The 16704-nt window shown below is 41.5% G+C and overlaps 1 pseudogene; it reads left to right on the top strand.

Moving 5' to 3' along the window:
* LOC139311686 (zinc finger protein 721-like) overlaps positions 1-12971 on the top strand; it is a 38175-nt pseudogene extending 25204 nt beyond the window's left edge.
* Positions 12972-16704: the final 3733 nt, after the last annotated feature.

Raw genomic sequence — 16704 nt, forward strand, 5'->3', positions numbered from 1 at the left:
TTGGTTCTCACAGGCCTCTGTTGCAATTAAACCACCCCAATGAAACTTAAGTTTTCTCTTTTTTCCCCCTTGAATATTTCCCCTGATGATTCCTTAACTCAAAACTGACTCTGAGTGAAATTTTCATATATATAGATAAATGTAAAGAAAGAGATCTTTTCTAGATATTTTCAAAGCTTTCATGATTCATTAATATAGAAATCATCATGTCCATTGCACCTCCTATAGGCATGCAAACATACAACCTAATTGAATTTTGGAGAAATTCAGAAGGAAATTCACTTGACTTCCTAACTTTGATCTTTTTCTCTAACCTTGTTATCATTTTCATTTCCCTTTTGCTTTGAAGGTAATAATGGGCAGGAGAATCAAGATTCCTGTGAACTGTTGCAAGTGATCAATGCTAAAGATGGAAGGGAGAAGTTTGGAATTCGAATTGAATTCGAAAGCCATGAGGGAAACCACTCAAATAATTCGAATCAGGAAACCTCATCTTCCACTGATGCTCCAATGCAAGACTTTCTTGCCCAACAAGAGAAAATCAGGAAAAAATATACTGGAAAAAATGTGAATCTAATCAAAACTAAAGTACAGGTAAATGAACACTATTTAGCCCAAAACAAAGGAGAAGATGGTATAAGAAGACACAACAGACAAAATTATAATGGAACATTCATTCTTTTTCTTGGGAATAACTTCCTTACATCTCAAAAAGTGATTGACACAAAAGAGAAACCTTATAAATGTTTGGAATGTGGAAAATGTTTTAGAACAAGCGGGCATCTTACTTCCCATAACATCATCCACACAGGAGAGAAGCCATATAAATGCATGGAGTGTGGAAAGACCTTTGCTCATAGAGGTAATCTTATTCCCCATAAAATGACCCACACAGGGGAGAAGCCGTATAAATGCATGGAGTGTGGAAAGACCTTTGCTCAAAGACGTCACCTTATTTCCCATAAGATGATCCACACAGGGGAGAAGCCGTATAAATGTATGGAGTGTGGAAAGACCTTTGCTCTGAGCAGTACACTTACTATCCATAAAAAGATCCACATGGGGGAAAAGCCATTTGAATGCATGGAGTGTGGAAAGAACTTTGCTCAAAAAGGTCATCTTATTTCCCATAACATGATCCACACAGGGGAGAAGCCATATAAATGTATAGAGTGTGGAAAGACCTTTGCTCATAGCAGTACACTTACTATCCATAAAAGAATCCACACAGGGGAGAAACCATATAAATGCATAGAGTGTGGAAAGACCTTTGCTCAAAGAGGTCATCTTATTTCCCATAAAATGACCCACACAGGGGAGAAGCCATATAAATGCATGGAGTGTGGAAAGACGTTTGCTCAGAGCAGTGGACTTAGAAGCCACCAAAAGGTCCACTCAGGAGAGAAACCGTATAAATGCATGGAGTGTGGAAAGACCTTTGCTTATAGTAGTGGATTTAGAAGTCACAAAATGCTCCACACAGGAGAGAAAGCATTTAAATGCACGGAATGTGGAAAGGCCTTTGCTCAAAGAGGTCATCTTATTTCCCATAAAATGATCCACACAGGGGAGAAGCCGTATAAATGCATGGAGTGTGGAAAGATGTTTACTCAATGCAGTGGACTTAGAAGTCATAAAAAGATCCACTCAGGAGATAAACCATATAAATGTAAGGAGTGTGGAAAGACCTTTGCTTATAGTAGTGGATTTAGAAGTCACAAAAAGTTCCACACAGGAGAGAAACCATTTAAATGCATGGAATGTGGAAAGACCTTTGCTCAAAGGGGTAATCTTACTTCCCATAAGATGATCCACACAGGGGAGAAGCCGTATAAATGCATGGAGTGTGGAAAGAGTTTTACTTATGGCAGTGGACTTAAAAGCCACAAAAAGGTCCACTCAGGGGGCTTCTGATTGATGTTGTGGCTCTGTCGGATGCAAAAAGTGGGCTCCACGAACTCGCACTGAATCCCTTCATTGCAAGATCCCATAAGTGGCTAATGTCACTCACTAGAGGTGATGAAGAGTAGAGTGGTGCCCTGCAGGCTGCATAGAGTGGCAGTTCTCCTGCTTGATCCAGGTCTAATTCCCTCTCATCCGATGAAGAGAGGCAGCCATTATGGCTACCGTGAAGCGGGGCAGCCGAAGAAACAAAGAATTTGCTGGAGTGGTGTGTGAACAGTGAGTGGAACTGGGTGAGATGACTTTTTTTTTTTAATCTAAAACCAACCCTAAAGAAAATAAACTCTGGAAACGGGATTCTTTGAAGAGTTTGTTTAAGTGGCAAACAATTATGGAACAATTACAGAAACAAAAGAACAAAAAAAAGAAAAGAATATTAAGAAGAGAGCGCAAAATCTTTAAAAATATAGAAAGATTGGATCACTAACTTTTATTGGCAATAAGGCATTTCAAAATGCTAATATTCTTAGAATTTTGATTATTTGTTTGAATAAACACAACAGAACTTGTTAGAATTTATTCAATGTTGGAGTTAAGCGGAAAACACCATCTACTGGCGAATGGAATACATATTCCTTTAACCCTGGGAAAATACTGATAAGACAGAAGAGAAACTGGAAACAACACCTAGAGGACTGCTGTGTTATCTATTGTTCTATATTTAACTACTTCACGACTACTGGACCTCAAATGGTGAAAATACAGAACACATCTAAGTAAAGGAACTTTCAAATATTAGGAGTCAGGATTGCATTTATAGAGGGGACTTAAAAATTTTGGAAATTTTCCTGGATTACCTAAAAAGAGCTAAATTGACTATTTGTGGGATATAAAGAACTATATTACTGTATTCCTGGAGGAGCAGCAACAGGACTGAGTAAATCGTTTCCAGACCGACTGTCTGAGGGGAAAGATAATTGAGACTCTGGGGCAGTGATAGACCATTGATAGACTATTTGGACATAAAAAAAAAAAGGCAAGATGTTTCAGCAGGGGGAAATAAGTGTGTTGCAAAAAGAATTGGTGGCGATGTTCCAAAGCATTTATGGTTCTATGACAAGGAATCACAGGGAGATAATAGATTTAATGAATAATATAAATGGGAAGCTAGAAAGTGCTTCACAAGGGATAATGAATAATGATCAAAAAGCCCAGGAAATAGAGGAGATAATAGAGAGACCAGGGGAAAAGACAGAATGGACAAATCAACAAACAAAACAAGCTAGGAAGAAGCCTTGGTGGTGCAGCGGACTAAAGTGCTGTTAAGTAGCACTTAGCTGCCAGCTGCCTGCAATTACTGTGAGTTCAAATCTCACCAGGCTCAAGGTTGACTCAGCCTTCCATACTTCCGAGGTAGATAAAATGAGGACCCGGATTGTGGGGGCAATAAGCTGACTTTGTATTAAAAAAAAAAAACCACCGCTTGGGGGGGCCGAAAGCCCTACTAAGCAGGTATATAAAAAAGTATGAAGGCTATTGCTTAACGCATTGTAAGCCGCCCTGAGTCTCTGGAGAAGGGCAGCATATAAATCGAACCAATAAATAAATAAATAAGTAAGTAAGTAATAAAAACTAATGAAGTAATTCAGGGAAAGTACATACTAAAAGACCAAAAAATTATTTTGGACAAACAGCAAGATATTTTTGAAAAGAAAGTTGGGCAGATCCTCTGGAGGCTTGGCAGCAAAAGATAGTAGAGATGGAAGAAATACTTAAGTTAAACAGGAAATATGTAGATAGAGAAGAAGACCCAAGGGAGGAATTTAGTAGGCAAGTCAACGAATAAGAATTGAAATATTAAAACGGATAAGAGATGATAGATAGAGGAAATGTTTTGTAATACATAGGAGCTCTATTCTAGCTCCTAATAATGGCATTATTAGGAGCTAGAATACAGGCAGACACAAGAAATGGGGAATAATAATATGCATATTTTTATATAATATATTAAAAGTAATAGCTAGATGTAAGAATTAGAGGTTGAAAGTTGGTGACACTATGTTTTAATGATATTGCTATTGTTATTAGAATAGGGGATTAAAATGTTGAACAATTAAATAATGAAGGCCTATATTTTAACAAATATGTATAATAACATTACAATTATATAAGTACGACTTAAATATCAAATATTAATATCATCACTACTACTTGTATTTAAAGAAATGATACCCAGATGCCTCACTGTTCATGTATTGATATTGATGTATATTTAAAAAAAATAATTTTTTTTTTAAAAAGATCCACTCAGAAGAGAGGCCATTTAAATCCACGGAATGTGGAAAAACCTTTGCTGATAGATGTAATGTTATTTCCCATAAGAGAAGCCACACAGGGGAGAAGCCATATAAATGCATGGAGTGTGGAAAGACCTTTGCTGAAAAATATAATCTTATTTCTCATAAGATGATCCACTTCAATAAATCACTAGATATGTGCCATGTTCCTTCTTGCTTCAAATGCTCCACTATCATCCCAGTGCCGAAGAAGCCCTCCATCAAGGAACTGGATGACTACAGAACATTTGCTCTAGCATCTGTAGTTATGAAAACCTTTGAAAGGCTAGTGCTGTCCCACTTGAAAACCATCACGGATCCGCTGTTAGACCCCTTGCAATTTGCATACTGAGCAAATAGATCAACAGATGATGCTGTTCATATGGCTCTGCACTACATCCTACAACATCTTGAATCTCCAAAGACCTACGCAAGGGTCCTCTTTGTAGATCAGTGGTTCTCAACCTGTGGGTCACGACCCCTTTGGGGGTCGAATGACCCTTTCACAGGGGTCGCCTAAGACCATCGGAAAACACATCATCACGCTAACCGCATCACATACACTCCAGTGTATTTTATGGTTGGGGGTCACCACAACATGAATAACTGTATTAAAGGGTCATGGCATTAGGAAGGTTTAGAACCACTGTTGTAGATGATATTCAGCATTCAATACCATCATACTGGACATTCTTCTAACTAAACTAAACCAACTAGTGGTACCTGAACACAGTTTTAAGTGGATCACAAGCTTCCTAACAGACAGGAAGCAGCAGGTGAAGCTAAGCAAAATCACATCAGATACCTGTACAATTAGCACAAGGGCCCCCCAAGGATGTGTGCTTTCTTCACTTCTCTCTATAGACCAATGACTGCATCTCAAACGATCCATCTGTTAAACTACTGAAGTTTGCAGATGATACAACATTGATTGGTCTCATTCGAGACAATGATGAATCCACATACAGATGGGAGGTTGAACAACTAGCCTTGTGATGTGACCGAAACAAGCTGGAACTGAACACACTCAAAACCATAGAAATGGTGATAGACTTTAGGAGAAACCCACCTCTCACAATACTAGACAACACAGTATCAACAGTAGAGATCTTCAAATCATATCTCAAGACCTAAAATGGATACCTAACATCAAAAACGTCATCAGAAAATCACAACAGAGAATGTTCTTTCTGCTCCAACTCAGGAAGCTCAAACTGCCCAAGGAGCTGCTGATCCAGTTCTACAGAGGAATTATTGAGTCTGTCATCTGCACCTCCATAACTGTCTGGTTTGGCTCTGCAACCCAACAAGACAGACACAGACTTCAGAGGATAATTAGAACTGCAGAAAAAAACAATTGCTACCAAACTGCCTTCCATTGAGGACCTGTATACTGCACAAGTCAAAAACAGGGCTGTCAAAATATTTACAGACCCCTCGCTTCCTGGACATAAATTGTTTCAACTCCTACCCTCAAAACAATGCTATAGAGCACTGCACACCAAGACAACTAGATACAAGAACAGTTTTTTTCTGAATGCCATCACTGCGCTAAACAAATAATTCCCTCAACACTGTCAAACTATTCACATTAGGCTGAATTACTATTGCTATTGGTCTTCTCATTGTTCCTGTCGCCCATCTCCTCCCACTTGTGACTGCATGACTGTAACTTTGTTGCTTGTATCCTTGCAATTTATATTTATATTGATTGTTTCCTAGTATGATTTGATTGCTTATTGCACCGTATGACTGTCACTGGGTGTTGTGCCCTGTGATTCTTGACGAGTGTATCTTGTCTTTTTATGTACACTGAGAGCATCTGCACCAAAGACAAATTCCTTGTGTGTCCAATCACACTTGACCAATAAAGAATTCTATATTCTTCACATAGAAGATAAGCCATATAAATGCATGGCATGTGAAAAGGATTTTGCTCAGAATGATCATCTTACTTCTCACAAAAGGATCCATGCTTGGGTGAAACTATATAGAAATAACAATTCCACTTAGACTTATATAAGCCAGTCAGGATCAAACTCCTGGCTGTGGACAATTAGCCTATACTACTGCATTCTAACCACTGACCCACCATGTCTCTATAGATTTGTATGTGTATGCATATTGTGCCTTTCTGATCCAAATGAGACAAGGTTGAATCCAACAAAATGACTAAGGGGCCATTTGGTTTTTTAAAAACCCTCCATTTGACTAAGAGACAATTCTAGTGGCCAAGAATGAAAGCCGATGTAGAAGACTATGTTAAAAGCTGTGTTCTGTCCCCGTCTCACACACACACACCAGCAGTCGACCAAGAGTTAAAATAAACCAGCAGACAAGAATTTCCTTTGATAACAGAATTGGCAGCAACCCAGTGGCTGCTTGCCAACAGTCTTTACTTACAAAGGGAGGTTTATCTCCTCCGACCAAAAACATCAAAGTCCACAAAAGCCAAAGAATAGTCAAGTCCAGTCCAAAAAATCAGTCCAAGAAGAGCATATAACAAAGTTTCAAAAATGCAGAATGACTTGCTAGCTTTCCATTTTGTCCGTCACAAAGCCTGAATGGCCACCACACCCCCTTTTATCCCCTGTGGGGTGTGGTCCAGTGACTCAGCTTAATCTCTGGCACGCCTCCTTCTCTGCTGCGGGCGCTTGTCTTTCCGACGCTGTCGGGGATCCAGCCAAGACTTATCTCCGTCGCTGTCTAACTGCGGCTGCTCGGAAGTGCCTGGCTCCTGGCCTATCTTCTCCTTCGGAAGACACCTGAGGCATTGCCAGAGAGGAGGGTCCTGGAGAGGGAGGCCTTGCCTGTCACTGCGTTATTTTATTTACCAGCTGAGCTCATTATTTCTGGACTGTCAGACTCTCCGTAGCTTTGCCAACTTCTTATCAGTAAGCTACGTGTTTCCGCATCTACCCACATTCCTTCACTTGCTTCTTCACACTCTTTCCTTTGTTCTCTTGCCAAGGTCCGGCTGACATAGCCGGCAAGAATTACTTTCAAAAATGTAACAATTAACTTTTCTTAGTTAGTGAGGTGTTTTATTTTCTTTATAACAAATAAATGAGTTTTATTAGAAACCTTCCTCGAGTTTCTTTTCAGATTATTGACAACTTGGATTAAGCCACGACCCATCTCCTCTAAACCAGGGTAATTAGTCCCAGAGCCAAACATGGGATTAATAAACGCCCTGACATTCTGGTAGCACGAGGATGGTCTGATTTATGGCTTTTTCCTTGTTTTTGTTACTTCTGATAAGAGCGCATAGGCAATTAGTTTTTAGCTACTGAGGTACGCTAATTATATTGCTAAGATGCCGAAACAGAAGAAAAAAGGCAAAGTGAAACCAAGACCACTCTTCGTAAATGATTTGATTGATCTTTCCAACGAAGAGGTGGCAGACAGGAGATTTTCAGATTTCCAGCCCCTTACTACAGCCACACGCCTGGAACAAGAAAAAGCCGTGGGAACAGAAATGGACGGAGATAAGACAGAAGCTGTTTTTGAAGATGATGATTTACGACTGAGGTCAGTAACATTTTCTTCTGATCTTCCAAGCTCTGAAAAAGTCTTCCCAGAACCTTCTGAATTTGTAATGCTCGATGCAAGGCTGAAGCACACTGCTGAGCAAAATTCCTCCCACGCAGAGAGAGAAATAATTCATTACTTTTCTCAAAGCCCTGAGCTCACCCAGCGTGAGATGGCCATCAAATCCTATCGTGACCGTATAAAACTCTATGAACAGCAGCTATTCCAGGCAAAAATGGCTATATCTATGCTTGAGCAAGATATGGGAGATAACTTAAATTTTTCAAAAAGCGCCATATTGTCTTCTTCCTCAGAGCCAAAGACACTCCCCCTGGTGGATTTTGTGTCAGGCCAATCAGACCAGAGAGCACTGCATACGTCACATGAAAGTCTCCCTGATCAAGTTACATATAAACCTGCCACGCAATCATTTCTTGAAACTGAGCTGCCCGAAGGTGCAGCACCATCTGCTGGCGAAAGTAATTTACTACAGGAAGCTGAAATGCCACAAGTGTTTCCACAGGCCCAAACTCAAACACCCCCTGGCGGTGTTGGTGTCCTTTTAGATGGAACACAGCAAAGGCAAATGACTGCATCGCCAGCAGGTCATGCCAATATTGCAGATCAAGCACAAATGGCAACTGGAATACAGCAGATTCCAGTGCATCAGCCACAGCAGCTACAAATGCCTGCATATGTGCCCCAGCCACAAGTGCAAATGGGGCCAGCTCCTGGCCCACCTCCAATGGCACAACCAAGACCATTTTTAGGTCCACAACAGGCACAGCAAATACCACAGGCATTTCTGCCAGCACAGCCAGCATACCAAGTACAGGCTCCTTACCAGGCATTTTCTGTCTCTCCACTAACTGGTGAGTCAAAACTAAAAATGTCTGAACTCCACGGTTCGAAATTGAAACCTGGTGAACAAATTGGAGGACATTTGACCAAACTGAAAGGTCTGAGAACAGAATTGAGAGAAAGAGGCCATAACATTGAAGATATTCAAATGATCAGCATCATTATTAACTCTTTGAATTATGAATGGAAAGATGCTGTTACAAAAATTAACCAAGTCCCAATTGCTCAACGCACAGTGGACAATGTCTGTAGACTTTTAATTGAAGAAGAGGCATTCATGTTGGCCACGCCACACTTGAGAGGACCACCCGCATCAAGAGCTCCAGCTAGTCGCCCCTTCCGAGGAAGGACCTACGCTCCAAGGACGCCAAGATGCTACACCTGCAATCGTGTGGGACATGCCACCCGGGATTGTCCCCAACGAGTTCCAGCTCCCGTCACACACCAGCCCAGAGGAACAGATTCCAAAGGCAGAGGCAGAGGCGGAAGACAAGGTCGTCGTGGTCCCCGGCGTGATCCACAAACTCCACTCGCCACACTGGCTTTAACCAATGATCCACAACCTCAACCAGAGTACGACAGAAGACTCCTGTGGACTTTGGACAGTGGTGCAGCATTGCATGTTACCTACAGAAAGGAACTTTTCACAGAGATGCACGAGCCTGAACCAGAACTACGTGAACTTTATTCTTTTTCAAATCATTCTTGTCAGGTCAAAGGAAAAGGAACTGTTTATGTTGAAGAGCTCGATGCATTCATTCCTGATGTTTATTACATACCAACAGCAACCAGTAATTTGCTTAGTCAGTATCACTTGTCTAGAATGTTAAAGTTCCAAGTTCACCACCTTGAAAAAGCAAGTTACATAGTTAAAGATGGAGATATTGTTGCTGAAACCATACTAATTGGTGGTGTTTATTACTTAAAGCCAAAGCCTAAAACACAAACACAGGCAAGTATGCAAACTCCAAAAAGGGAGAGCACAGGCCCAGAGAGAGATGCTCCAGTGAGAGATCCTGTTGCTACCCCTAAGGCTCCTAAAGCCAACAAAAATAGAATTGGTAAACAGGTTGCTCAGAGCAAGCCTGAGGTTCCGCATAAAAATGTTAATGTTGAGAATTCACTAACTGGTAAACCTTTGCATTCCAGGTGTATCCATAAATGGCATAGAAGATTGGGGCATGCCAGTTTCCGTGTTCTTAGGAAGATGCCGGAGTTCACAAAAGGTTTGGATCTAAAGGGGTGTAAGGTGTTTTTGGATTGTGCTGTATGCAAGAAGGCCAAATCCAAAGCAGCAGCCATTCCCAAATGCGCTACACGCCTGTCAACACGCATTTTTGATTTGGTTCACATTGACATAGTTGGTCCTTTCCCGCCATCATTTGGTGGTAGAAAATATTTTCTAACAATTGTTGATAATTACTCTAGATATGGATATGTATATCCTATGAAAGAAAAATCAGAGACCTTTCAGATCTTTAAAGACTTTGCAACCCTTGTTTCTACCCAACATCAAGTTCGCATCGCCAGAATCCAGAGTGATCGTGGTGCCGAATTCATGTCTCAGCGTTTCCAGGACTGGATGCGTAAGAATAGAATTATTCATCAGACTTCACCCCCTGACACACCGGCTCACAACGGAGAGGTACTGCAAACCATGATGCGTTGTCTCCTAGAAGACGCCAACCTTGATAAGATATACTGGGGTGAAGCTATCAAGTATGCAAATTACATTGTCAACCGTACTTGGAGCAGTGTAACAAATCAGACTCCTTTCTTCATGTTGTATGGCTACAAGCCCAATCTTAAAAACATCCATATTTTTGGTTCATATGCTATGGTGAACATTCCCTTAGCTCAAAGAAGAAAAGGAGGTCCAGCAGCAAAGAGACTGAGATTTATGGGTATTGATGATAATTCAAAGTGGAGCAAATTTATTGACTCTAAACATGTAATTGTGATTTCCCAATCTGCTAATTTTGAAGAAGATATTGACTGGTCCAGGATTCATTCCAATGATCCTGGAGTTTATTTTCCCAGAGATGATACTGCTGATGCTACGCAGATTGATGATCAAGATTCCACTAATTCTTCTCAACCCGATGTTCCGTCTTCGCAAGCCGCGGATGCTGACGCTAGCGACGAAAGTGAGGACGAGGACGAAGAAGAAGAAGACTGGACAGTTGTTCCGAGACGTTCCAAGAGGGCCACAAAAGGAATCCCTCCACAACGATATTCTTGGCAACTGACAAAAGCACCCTTGCCTTTGATTTGCAATGTCACACTTCCACCTGATAATTTCACACAAATCAAGCAGCTCCCTGATTCAGAGCAAGACAAATGGTATGATGCAATGCAGTTTGAAATGGACAGTCTAAAGAAATTTAAAGTATTTACACCTGCAAAACCTCCAGCAAACAAAAAGGTCATTGGCACTCGATGGGTCTACAGAATCAAAAAGAAACCAAATGGTGAGTCACTGTACAAAGCCAGACTTGTAGCTCAGGGTTTCGCTCAACGTTATCCTGAGGACTACACAAATACTTACTCACCGACAGTCAGAACTGAGAGTGTAAAAATTGCTTTAGCAACTGCAACTATCCTTGGTTTAGAAGTTTTTCAGTTTGATGTTGACACGGCTTATCTACATGCAGATCTAGACGAAGAGATCTATGTGAGAAGTCCTCCAGGATTCCGACAGCAAGAAGGGGATACCTGGTTCCTAAACAAAAGTCTCTATGGTCTGAAACAATCTGGTTTAATGTGGTATTTATGTCTTACTGACAAACTAAATTCAATGGGCTTTATTAAGTCCGAAACTGATGAGTGCGTGTTCACAAAAAGATCTAACAATGCATATGAGATAGTTCTTGTTTATGTTGATGATATTGTTTATATTGGTCCAAATAAGCAAATGAGTGAAATTTTTGCCAAAGCTTTGCAGAGATACTTCACATTGAAATCATTAGGTCACATTAGCACTTATTTAGGTGTTCAGATTGAAAAGACACAGAAGGGGTTTAGTCTTTCACAAGAAGATAAAATTGAACAAATTTTGCATCATTGCAACATGAAAGATGCTAACACAACAAAGACACCCATGCAAACAGATTTTCACAACTTGACACAAGAAGCAAGTCCTGAGTTCGAGGATCAAACACTTTATCGTTCAGTCATTGGGTCATTATTGTACATTAGTAGTTGGACCAGACCCGACATTGCACTTAGTGTTAATCTCTTATCACGACACGTAGGTAAGGCAAAACAGTTTCACTGGACATGTATTAAGAAATTATTGAGATACCTAAAATACACTAAACACTTGAAATTATTGTTAGAACCAACACATACTGATTATGCAGAATTATGTTGTTATGCAGATTCTGATTGGGCAAGTGATAAGAAATCACGTAAAAGTACTTCAGGTTATATGATGTTCTTAAATGGATGTCCTGTTTACTGGCAAGTACGTAAACAGAATTTTGTTTCTTGTTCATCTACTGAAGCTGAATATGCTTGTGTTTCAGATGCATGTAATTCCCTAACTTGGTTTGATGCTTTAGTCACAGATATCTGGACACACCCGATCCGACCGATCACCGTGATGGAAGACAATGAATCGGTGGTTTATATTTCTGAATCTCATTTTACAGGTTCTAGGTCCAGACACATTGACATTCGTTATCAAAACATAAAACATTTAGTGAAAAAAGGTTTTGTCAAAATGCAGTATGTATCCACATGATCAAATTGCTGATATGCTCAACAAACCACTTCCAGCAGCTCAACATGAGTATCTGCGTGAGAAGATGTGCCTTATTTGATGATGAACTGATATTCGCTCAACTGGCAAAAGAAGGGGAATGTCACTGCGTTATTTTATTTACCAGCTGAGCTCATTATTTCTGGACTGTCAGACTCTCCATAGCTTTGCCAACTTCTTATCAGTAAGCTACGTGTTTCCGCATCCACCCACATTCCTTCACTTGCTTCTTCACACTCTTTCCTTTGTTCTCTTGCCAAGGTCCGGCTGACATAGCCGGCAAGAATTACTTTCAAAAATGTAACAATTAACTTTTCTTAGTGAGGTGTTTTATTTTCTTTATAACAAATAAATGAGTTTTATTAGAAACCTTCCTCGAGTTTCTTTTCAGATTATTGACAACTTGGATTAAGCCACGACCCATCTCCTCTAAACCAGGGTAATTAGTCCCAGAGCCAAACATGGGATTAATAAACGCCCTGACATGTGAAAAGGATTTTGCTCAGAATGATCATCTTACTTCTCACAAAAGGATCCATGCTTGGGTGAAACTATATAGAAATAGCAATTCCACTTAGACTTATATAAGCCAGTCAGGATCAAACTCCTGGCTGTGGACAATTAGCCTATACTACTGCATTCTAACCACTGACCCACCATGTCTCTATAGATTTGTATGTGTATGCATATTGTGCCTTTCTGATCCAAATGAGACAAGGTTGAATCCAACAAAATGACTAAGGGGCCATTTGGTTTTTTAAAAACCCTCCATTTGACTAAGAGACAATTCTAGTGGCCAAGAATGAAAGCCGATGTAGAAGACTATGTTAAAAGCTGTGTTCTGTCCCCGTCACACACACACACACCAGCAGTCGACCAAGAGTTAAAATAAACCAGCAGACAAGAATTTCCTTTGATAACAGAATTGGCAGCAACCCAGTGGCTGCTTGCCAACAGTCTTTACTTACAAAGGGAGGTTTATCTCCTCCGACCAAAAACATCAAAGTCCACAAAAGCCAAAGAATAGTCAAGTCCAGTCCAAAAAATCAGTCCAAGAAGAGCATATAACAAAGTTCCAAAAATGCAGAATGACTTGCTAGCTTTCCATTTTGTCCGTCACAAAGCCTGAATGGCCACCACACCCCCTTTTATCCCCTGTGGGGTGTGGTCCAGTGACTCAGCTTAATCTCTGGCACGCCTCCTTCTCTGCTGCGGGCGCTTGTCTTTCCGACGCTGTCGGGGATCCAGCCAAGACTTATCTCCGTCGCTGTCTAACTGCGGCTGCTCGGAAGTGCCTGGCTCCTGGCCTATCTCTTCTCCTTCGGAAGACACCTGAGGCATTGCCAGAGAGGAGGGTCCTGGAGAGGGAGGCCTTGCCAACTCCTCTCCTTCACTTTCGGAGTCTTCTCCCTCCGATAAGATGGGCTCGGGGGTCGGAGTCACAACAAGCTGTGCCATCATGAAGTCCAGACCAGGGAAGCCCCCTGGGCTTCTCCAGACCATGGCCGAACCCTGGGAGGAGATTGCAATGGACTTCATAGTCGAACTCCCTGACAGCGGAGGGAACAAGATGATTTGGACTGTCATTGATTTATTCTCCAAACAAGCACACTTCACTGCTTGCAACAGACTACCCTCAGCCATGAAGCTGGCAAAGCTTTTCGTGAAGCATATCTACAAACTACATGGGGTTCCAAGGAGAATAATATCACATCGTCCAGTTTACTGCTAAGTTCTGGAAGGAGTTCCTGCAGTCCATTGGGTCAGCCTAGGGGCTTAGCTCAGCTTTCCACCCATTGACTAACAGATCCGCTGAAAAATTGAATGCAATGCTGGAACAATACATTAGATGCTATGTAAATTACTAACAAGAAAACTGGGTGGAGTTATTACCATTCGCAGAAGTGGCTTATAATAATGCAGTACACAGCAGTACTGGGTTGACTCCTTTTCAAATAACCACGGGCATGGATTTTATGCCAATGCCTGAGTTGCCTGGAGAGACACCCACTTCCATGTCCCTAACAGAATGGATGACCTCATTAAAAAAGGGTTGGGAGAATACTAAGAAAGCTTTAGCTGAATCAGCAGAAAAATATAAGGCCCAGGCCAACAAACGCTGGTCTCTCCAGCCACATTTTCAAATAGGAGATGAGGTGTCAACCAAATACCTAAGATTGAGATTACCTAGCAAGACGTTTGGACCCAAATTCATAGGTCCCTTCCCTATGGTGACAGTGATTAACCCAGTGACTGTCCAACTTAGCCTCCCTCACATATTAGGGAAAGCGCACCCAGTTTTTCACAGTAGCTTATTGAAACCAGAAAAAGAATCTAACTTAAGGCCCTTACAATCTGCTCCCCACCTCCTTTGGTAGTACAAGAGGAGACTCATTATGAAATGAAGATGATCCTTGACTCTAGACTATACAGGGGTCGATTACAGTATTTGGTACACTGGAAAGGGTACCTGTTGTCTGAAGCCACTTCTGGAGGGAGTTCCTGTAATCCATTGGATTGTCCCAGGGCCTTAGCTCAGCCCTTCATCCAAGCACCAAAGGGGGGATAGAGAGACTGAACGCCATGGTAGAGCAGTACCTGAGATGCTACATGAACTATCAGCAGTCCAATTGAGTGAACCTCCTGCGGTTCACAGTAGCATGGGATTAACCCCATTCAAAATAGTGAGCAGCATGGACTTCATCCCAATGCCTGAGTATTCAAGGGATCCCCTCTCCTCAGTCAGCTTGACCGATTGGATGTCAACGCTGAAAGCAACCTGGAAGAATGTCAAAAAAGCGCTAGCTAAAGCGGCACAAACCTGTAAGAAACAGGCAGAGAAACACCGAGCTCTGCAACAGCCATTCCAGTTGGGAGAGAAGGTCTACCTCTCCACAAAATATTTGAGGTTAAATCTCGCTAGCAAGAAGCTGGGGTCAAAGTTTATGGGACCATTCCCCATAGTAAAGATCATCAATCCAGTCACAGTGCAATTAAAATTGCCCTGACTGCTAGGGGAGACACACCTGGTATTCCATAATAGCTTCTTAAAACCTGTGGTCAGATCGATCCAGAGGCCACTATCCTGCGAGCCCCCAGACCCCATGGTTATAGGGGGGCAAACCCGTTATGAGGTGCAGTGAATCCTTGATTCAAGGTGGCACAGGAGACAACTCAAATACTTAATTAAGTGGAAGGGTTACCCCTTATCAGGGGCCCCTTGGGTAGAGTAGGAACATCCAGGCTGATTGCCTTATAGCAAAATTCTATGCAAAAAATCCAAACAAGCCTGGGGTGGGGTGCATCCCTAAATCCTTACCTGTACTCATATTATTTTGCCTAGCACAGGTTGCCTTCAGGAAGTGAGGGGAGCTAAATGTCAACTCGCAAAAGATTTCTAGTCTGCTCTTGAGTTGTCATTAGAAGCAAGGAGGGAGCACATTCCACGCATATATTCTGCCAACGGTGAATCTCAGATTACCAAAGCCGGAGGGGGTGAGCCTCTACAGCCCATGGGAGTGCCTCGGTGGAGAATGTGATTTATGACACAGACTGAAAGGAGCGGGGTGGGAACGGGACAGGGTCAAAGGTGGTCCATAACTTATGTGCAGCAGAGCAAACCTCACTTGAGTAGATGCTGGCATGTTGCTCTTAATAAATCATTGGATTCCTTTTGAAACTTGGCTCGAGACTCATTATTTAGTTAGGGCATCTGTCGGAACCTTCACAATTTATTTGGTTGGAAGTCCAAGAAACAAACAACTGTAGCCATTTCAACTGCAGAGGTCCAAACGTCTTGCTAGGTAACCTCAATCTTAGGTATTTGGTTGACAAATGCACCTTATCTCCTATTCGAAAAGGTGGTTGGAGAGGATGTCAACCCCACGGCTCCCCAGTCTTCCTGGTCGTTCCATAGGTTGATATTGTGTGCTCAGCCCCTGCGGTAGACTAGGTCTCTGGGTTGGCTGATAAAGCAGATGTTGCTTAATGTCAGCCCTGCCGCTGTTCGAATCCCAAGAAAGAAAACCCCAACTCCATTGAAGTAGAGAAGAGGTAGTTTTACTGAGTCTGAAATTATAGCAGCGAAAGAAAAACAAGATCTGAGCCAAAAGGCATGAAAATTACATATAGAATAGAATAGAATTCTTTATTGGCCAAGTGTGATTGGACACACAAGGATTTTGTCTTGGTGCATATGCTCTCAGTGTACATAAAAGATACGTTAATCAAGAATCATATGGTACAACACTTAATGATAGTCACAGGGAACAAATAAACCATCAAATCATATTAGGAAACAGTCAATATAAA

This window comes from Pituophis catenifer, unplaced genomic scaffold, assembly GCF_029215685.1.
Source record: "Pituophis catenifer annectens isolate HBS135680 unplaced genomic scaffold, rPitCat1.0.hap2 SCAF_2, whole genome shotgun sequence".
Classification (NCBI taxonomy): Eukaryota; Metazoa; Chordata; class Lepidosauria; order Squamata; family Colubridae; genus Pituophis; species Pituophis catenifer.